This window comes from Lagenorhynchus albirostris, chromosome 4 (assembly GCF_949774975.1).
Source record: "Lagenorhynchus albirostris chromosome 4, mLagAlb1.1, whole genome shotgun sequence".
Classification (NCBI taxonomy): domain Eukaryota; kingdom Metazoa; phylum Chordata; class Mammalia; order Artiodactyla; family Delphinidae; genus Lagenorhynchus; species Lagenorhynchus albirostris.
In genome coordinates, this window is record NC_083098.1 from 15,839,936 (window position 1) to 15,848,288 (window position 8,353).

An 8,353-nucleotide genomic window follows, 5' to 3' on the forward strand; every position below is an offset into this window, starting at 1 on the left:
GTATAATCATTAAGACTACCCCGCTTTTACTCTTGAAAGTGTCACAGCTTGGAATATAAATTACATGAGCTCCCTATTCAAAAGAGGCGCACCTTTTCCCCGCTATTTCTCTAGTGCTAAACAGATTACTGTGTGTAAACTCCATTTTTGTGTGCAATACTGATATTCAAATACCTCAAATTTAAAACACTCCAATATTTCTTGAACTTGGTCCCCTCATTTATCCAATCTCATTTTTCATGCTGGCTAATAAATTTGTTCCTTATCACCTAGGCAGCCAGCTTATTCTCTTCTTTGGACCTTGGATGTTTACCTATCCAGCATCTATTTCCCTTTTTCTAGTAATGGCTCCCACTCCTACCTTGGGCAAACACTTATCAATGAGTTTGGTCAGATGGTGCTGCCTCCACACTCAGCTACAGGCAATACTGACCAGAGCCTCATATTACCTTGGCCAATCAGATCCAGTGAAGGTTGGACCTATGACCTAAGCAGCGTAACTGCTCAGTCATAATTACTCCTAAGATTTGTGCTAGAATAACAGAGGAGGAGCTGTTCCCTCTCCAAGAGGAGAGAGATAAAGAGATTCCTGACAATCATATCTAAATAGGAATCAAAACAATCCTGCTTCCGGACTATCCATGATGACTTTTAGTAGTGAGCTAATAAATTCATTCATTTGAAACTTAAAAGAGTCATAACGTATGTCTCTAACTTGCTTCTTTGTGCCTTTGCTCATGCTATTTCCTCAAATGGGGGAATGTTCCATTGCATTCTTTTGCCAATCCAGCTTCATTGCTTTGGGATTAGGCAAAAGCACCCATCTATCTTCAGAGGTCCTTTCCTAACTTCATCCCACTGTAATTAGTCACTTACTCTGAAAACGTCAGCATTTACATACAGGTTCAAGGTGAAAGGCAACAGATGCTTATTGTTACATAGTAACTGGAGTACTGCTCTTAGGGGGAGATTAGTAGCGTTCCTTATGCACAATATCCTTTCTAGTGAACTGAAACAACGGAACTAATCAGTATACCATCAGTGTATATAAGAACTCTTTCATTTGAACATGACAGAAACTCAACTTGCACCAAGTTAATTAAAGAAGAATCCATTGGCTTCTGTAGCTGGGAAATGCTGGTAGAGATTTCTGTGAGGGCTGGAACCAGGGGTTCAAACAAGAGCTTGTTCTCTTTTTTTCCATCTGTTACTGCTCTTTTCTTCCTTGTGTTTGCTTAATGCTGCAAACAGACTCTGCAAATAGTGAGGAATATGGCTGCAACCATCCTTTCAGTTTAGCAACCCAAGCCATTAAATACAATATTTCAAGCTAATAGTAAAATAAAAGTTCAGGGGAGAATTCTGATTCACCAGATTTGAGCTTGGGTCCATCCACAAAACAGTCACTGAGGCAAAGAGTATGGAATTTCTCTCATTGGCAGGGTCTCTGCTAGCCCATATGGCTCCATAGCTTTTGTACAAATGAGCAAATGATTTCCCTACTAGGTAGAGGCAGCCCTGCAGGTGAACAGCTTGGCAAGCAGATGGAGCCTTTATGAGGATGAGAGAAAGGTGACCTTTCTTCAGACATACACACCCCATGCCAAGGTACACAGCTTGGGGAGAGAAGCATGGCTAGATTTCAGACTGCACTCATTGCCCTGGCCAGACATTCTCAGGCGCAACAAACTGTATAAGGTGGTCCCACGCACTGGTCATTGTGGATCAGAGGATCACCACTTGCTGGAGCCAGGTAATGAGGTGGGGGTGAGGTAAATGCAGGGAAAGTCACTATGACTGCAGGACCCCGGTCCAAACATAGATCCAGAAGGAGTGGCTCCTCAAAGGCAAAATATTAGAAAGGTAAACATGTACTCACTTCACCATACCACTGATATATAATATATCAATTCTGTAATAATTTTTAAACTAAAAGTAGAAATTAGAACACTATGTATCTGATAGCTAAATAAATAAGAGAAACAAAATTGGAAATTGTTTTTCAAAATACAGACTACGCAGATAGGCAACTTTTTTCTCTTTCATTTTTTTTCTTTTTTCCTTTAAGTAAAATTAATTAGCTTAATTTACAAATAATCTTGAATTCTTCTCTTTTCAAGTATAGTGGGAGAAATTAAATGCCATGTACCATAACCACCCACCCCTGCTACCTGCTTCATTTTTTGCTTTGAAATGGTCAGTGTGAAGACCGCTGCTACGTTAATTACTTAACTAAAGCATGAGTTCCTAATGCTTGCTCTCTCAAGGAGACCTCCTCCCCTCCCCTCAGCTCATTTATGTTAAAGTCGGGCCCTTTCAAAGTCCCTTTGTGTGACAGCTATTATTTTCTATATCCATACTGCAATAATAATTAAAAGTACTTTGTTAACTGTAATATCTCCCATCCCCAATTGTGTGACTTTCATATGTCAAGCAGATTGACGTTAAGTTTACCCCCACTGGAGAATCTTGATTCCCTCCTTGTGTTTCACTAGCTATTTTGCTTTGTATTCCTTCTTTTCTTTTGAATATGTCATTACCCATCACCTCCTTCCCCTCTATTGTTCTTTCAGAGGCAAAATTCTTTTTAGAGGGCTCCATATTTTTACCGTTACATTTTTCTTGATTTTTAATATGAGTATGAACACCACAGAAAAATATCATTCTAATACAGCTGCATGTTGGTTTCTTCAGAATACAGGTATTTTACACTTCTTTCTTCAATTGGAATATTTGCAGCTTTCTACCGTGTTTACAATATATATGTTTTAATGCCATCTCACATCCTATTTTCTATTTCTTTTATGATTATGTGACCTCCAGAATGAAGGAAGATATATAACAAACTTGATAAATATTAAGTAAAGTATAATTATATGTTAATTCTATACGTTAAGGTCCTTTCATAAAATTATGTGAACTTTATTGCAAAATGGTAGATCTGAAAGAGGAAACAGTTTTTCCTCTGTTTAGAAAATATGAATAAAATAATATAAAAATGGAACTAAAAATTGTGAAATAGGCAAAATTTTATATCATCAGTGTGTTGCCTGCAAAAGAAGACACTGTAGTTGAATGTCTGTAAAGGTGATTTACTTGATTCACACCTGATTATGTTATGATGTGCTGACTGTTGTGAATGATAATGCAGAAGGGTGGCTGTAGACTTAGGGTCAAGACTGGTGCAGAAGTAACCGATTAAGTATCTGTGCCACAGAAAATAAGATAGCAAAAGAGAACTAGGAAGCTATTGGAGGGACATTAATGAAATGAGGGGAAAAGCTCTGAGGGAGGCAAAGAATAGACTACCAAACCATTTGCCTAAAATATTTCTTAGAGCCAAGACTGGATGTAATGCTAAAATGAAGATAAAGTAGGTAATTGTACGTTTTCAATTATTTGCCTGTCATTGTGAGAAGTGTGGTTTAGGGACACACACACACAAAGTATCAAACAATGCCATTGCTCAATGTTCATATATAAAGGGATTTTCATTCTAATTTTAATTCCTTATGTAAAATATATATTTAAAAAAAGTTTTGCTAAGAATATTTGATGATTTGTTTAAGAATTTTTAGAACTTGTACTCTTAGTTTTTATTTTCTTATCTTAATTACAGTTCTACTCAGGTATTACCACCCATTTTAATAATGGCTTTATAAATATTTTGTGGATTGAATATTTGTGTGGGGTGTATTCAAGTATTAGCTGTGTCTATTGCGGTGCTCTTTTATTTCTCTCTCTTCTAACTATATTCCTAAAATAGGACCAGTTTATTTTAGTTTAGCTATTTTAAACCTATCATCTTCCCTAACTTATGACATTTTATAAAAGCCTTGGTAATATTTTGTTGGACACAATATTAAAATAATGAATTGAATTGCAACATTTAAGCAATCTATTGATTGTAAGGTAAGATACAATTGATTGATTGTATCTATTGATTGTAACTCCAACTAGATTAGGCAAAAAATGTCACTTGTCAGTCTAATAAACAAAGAAAAATCAAACATCCCATGTGTGAGAAGGTCAAGAGCGGCACCTAGACCACAGAAGTAAATAGAACAGAGTCTCAGATGCCTCCATATCTGTTATTAAAATCCTGTTATCTCTAGAAACGTATGATTAATTACAGCTTCTGAGTTTTATATGGTAAAGTTTAGTTTAACTGATTTTTCTCAGATTTGCTATAAATTACCAATGGACAATGATTGGCTTGACTGTGACTGTGACTGTAACTGTGACTCAGGTTCACTTGACTTTGGTCACAGACCCATCCTGGGCCAGTCAAAAGGACTAAGGAACAGTCATAGAAGATCTTGGCTGTAACAAGGAAAGGGGCAATTCCAGAAAGAATGGGGCTATTGCAGTTCCTGGAAGAATTGAGGCATTAGATTAAAACATTATAATTACTATATAAATTATAAGCTATATAAATTTAATATATAAATGCACATAAGTATAATATATATAAACATATTAATAAAATAAAAGTATAAAATTATTATAATTAAAGACTGTTATAATAGTTAATGGTTACACAGTGTGCTTTAAAATTTATGAAGTTTTAGAGGATTTAAAATTATCCCATAAAGGTACAATATATCACATTTATTAAACCAGGAAGCTAAATTTAAAGTTCCAACTGAGACACTGAGATAAGATAGATTTTTGATACTTAATGAGTTGTGGGATATACCAAAATGCATTAATCAAAAGAAATATCCGGGCTTCCCTGGTGGCGCAGTGGTTGAGAGTCCGCCTGCCGATACAGGGGACACGGGTTCATGCCCCGGTCCGGGAAGATCCCACATGCCGCGGAGCGGCTGGGCCCGTGAGCCATGGCCGCTGAGCCTGCGCGTCCAGAGCCTGTGCTCCGCAACGGGAGAGGCTACAGCAGTGAGAGGCCCGCGTACCGAAAAAAAAAAAAAAAAAAAAAATCCAAGAACTAAATTCCCTGCCTTTACCTCTTAGGGATATAGCCCGGGTTAAGAGGGAAGTTGGAATGAGATTTGGAAAGGATATGTTGGAGAGAAGTGCTGTTATATCCTACTCAGCCACAAGGGAAGGGTGAATAAAGTAACCAGATAAAATACAGGACGCCCAGTTAAGTGGAGGGACTTATTGTAAGCCTCAGCCATTTACAGTGACCCCAAAGGGACCACCCAGAGAGTATGCCCACACTGGAGACTTAGAAAATGTGCCTGACACAGGTTAAGAAACCCAGAGTGATGTTAGCAGCAGAATGGTGGCCTGCTTTTTTTCAGAAGAAGAAAGGACCGTAAGAATTGTCCATTAAAAACAACAACAACAAAAGCCAAAAAACCAAACAAACAAAAAAAATCAGCCACATAAAAACAATTGCAAGAATGGAGCCCTCTTGAATCCTGCCCAAGAAACTGTGTAAGAGTGGGTAACTAGAAAGCTAGGGGTTCAGGAATGGGGAGTAGGATGGTGAGGGGGGTGAGGGGGCAGCTGGGGCAGGACAGATATAGGACAAATAGGGTTGTCCACTCAGGCATTGTCCAGAGAGTCCCAGTAATCATTCTCAGAGGTTTCCAGGAAAGCAACTTGGAGACCAGGATTAATTTTCAACCTGTGCCAAGCTCAAAGAGTATAAAGATTATCTTATCAGAGTACCAGTTAACAAGAATTTTCTGTATTCCATTTTCCCCAAAATCTAACCCAAGAAAGACTAAAATCATGAAGTAGGATTATGAACAGAATAAAGAGAAAAAGCCAATCATACCCCTTCATAAAAAAAGAAGCAGCCTACTTGCTACTCAGCAATACTGGTGGTGAACGGTGGGGTGATTGGGGCTTGTGGGGAGAAGTGCCCAGAAACTTTACTTTTCAATGAATCATGAAGATTTAAGCTATTGTACTGGACATTTCGGATGAAATAATTCCAAAGGGTTTCGTGGAATAAAGTGATCATATAACTTTTCTTTTAAGTTGACAACAAGAAAACTTTTCTATGAATAAATGTTGAAAGGACAATGAGAGTTCATAAAGTGTTGACTATATTTCTTTAGTCATGTTTGTTCAACACACCAGTTACATGTGTGTGTTTACTGTATTTTAGGATTCAATTGTAAAAGTCTATGAAGGATTAAAGTATTAAAATAGCATAAGGATTTAAGACTTTGGTAGCACTACATCAAAATAATCATTTTATATAAGAAAATGGAGTCCTCCTTCCGTGTCACCGCTGCCACCATGCCCAGAGGGCTCCTTCTTGGGGACGAGGCTCCCAACTTCGAGGCCAATACTACCATCGGCTGCATCCATTTCCATGACTATCTGGGAGACTCATGGGGCATTCTCTTCTCCCACCCTCGGGACTTTACCCCAGTGTGTACCACGGAGCCTGGCAGAGCAACAAGCTGGCACCAGAATTTGCCAAGAGGAACATTAAGATGATTGCCCTTTCAGTAGACAGTGTTGAAGACCATCTTGCCTGGAGCAAGGATATCAATGCTTACAATGGTGATGAGCCCACAGAAAAGTTACCTTTTCCCATCATTGATGATAAGAATCAGGACCTTGCCATCCAGTTGGGCATGCTTTACCCAGGAGAGAAGGACGAAAAGGGCATGCCTGTAACAGCTCATGTGGTATTTATTTTCGGTCCTGATAAGAAGCTAAAACTGTCCATCCTCTACCCAGCTACCACTGGCAGGAACTTTGATGAGATTCTCCGAGTAATTATCTCTCTCCAGCTGACTGCAGAAAAGAGGGTTGCCACCCCAGTTTATTGGAAGAATGGAGACAGCGTGATGGTCCTTCCAACCATCCCTGAAGAGGAAGCCAAAAAACTTTTCCCTAAAGGAGTCTTCACCAAAGAGCTCCCATCTGGCAAGAAATACCTCCACTACACCCCCCAGCCATAGGCTCTCCATGGAGTTGGTGCAGGAGCTGCTCACTGAGCACCATGAGCCAGAGGATGCCAGCTGCCCATCATGTTTTCCTGCAGCAGTACCATAAAAACATCCTGGTGTGATCACAGCCAAGGTCTTTAGGTTGCTATACTACTGGCTTATTAAATGAAAATGGCACTAAAAATTCCTTGGGATTCTTTGCTCTGTGCCTTTAGCAGCATTCTCTTCTGTTCATATATCTTAGCATTCTCTGCTGACTCTCTTTGAAATTTGAGGCTCATCTTGTTGGATTTCTGCAGGGTTTATGACCAACAAGGTAGTACCAGTTTATGGTGGAAAAAGCCTGCTTTGCTCTATCATAGAATGAGTATCAGTTTTCTTCAGCTGTGCTAATCAAATCCTTTCTTCTGTTACCCATTTTGGGAAGGAATAGAACTTGGGGTTCAACTTCCTCTGTATATATCTACGTATGTAACCTAAGAACTTAGAGTAACCCAGATGTTCTTCAATATTCCATGTTTTGATCACAACTGGGGGAAAAAACCTTTTCAATTCTGTAATTTTCCAGTAGATAACTGAAGAATGAGCAGGGGGAAGGAATCTTTAAGTATTTTGCTATCAAGAAAAATTTTCAATAAATTTCTATTGAAAGTGGGAAGCTACAGAAAAGGTTCCACTTGCCTGCCAGGGAGGTGTACCAGAGGCATGAGTAACACAACAGTGCCAGATGCCTTTCAGAGTACTTCTGGATGTCAGTTGGCTCTACAGTGAAGTGCACATGAAAGGGCACACCTTGGGAAGAGGGGAGAGGATGACTGAAAATGTTTTATTATAGATTTATTCTTGCAGTGGAGGAGGGGGACTATTTTCTGAATTTTACTTCTTAGTGATCAGCAAGTAAATCCTTTGTTAAAATGTGATCAGAAAATTCTGTTGTCACATTTTCAAGTACTTGTTCAGACTCATGTCCTGAGGGCAGATATTTCCTTGCTAGATTTGACACTGATGCTTTTCTCCAAAGACAGATACATAAAATTTCATATAATGAAAATGGAGGAGCAGCTGATGAAGATGTGATCCCAGGGACTTCCCTGGTGGTCCAGTGGTTAAGACTCCACGCTTCCACTGCAGGGGCCACGGGTTTGATCCCGGGTCAGGGAACTAAGATCTCACGTGCTGCCCAGTGCAGCCAAAAATAAAATAAAATGTGTTTCCTTTGCTTTGAGAAAAAAAAAAAAAGGACTATTTTCTTTAATTTTTCATTTTTTAACACAAATTTAATCTCATTTTTAGGTTGGATAAATTTTGATAAAGAATAGTAACTAACACTTTTGTTGGGGATTGGCTATAGAACTTTTTTTTCCTATTAAGTGTCTAGAAAATATGTTTTCAGTTATACTAGGAACTGATGATACCATAATCAGAGGAACACAATGTATAAAATAAATTGTACGCTACTCACATTGATAGTT

At 38.6% G+C, this 8,353-nt stretch overlaps 1 pseudogene; it reads left to right on the forward strand.

The window, feature by feature from the left end:
* The first annotated feature begins 6,206 nt into the window (after positions 1–6,206).
* Positions 6,207–6,893, forward strand: LOC132519187 (peroxiredoxin-6-like; annotated as a pseudogene).
* Positions 6,894–8,353: the final 1,460 nt, after the last annotated feature.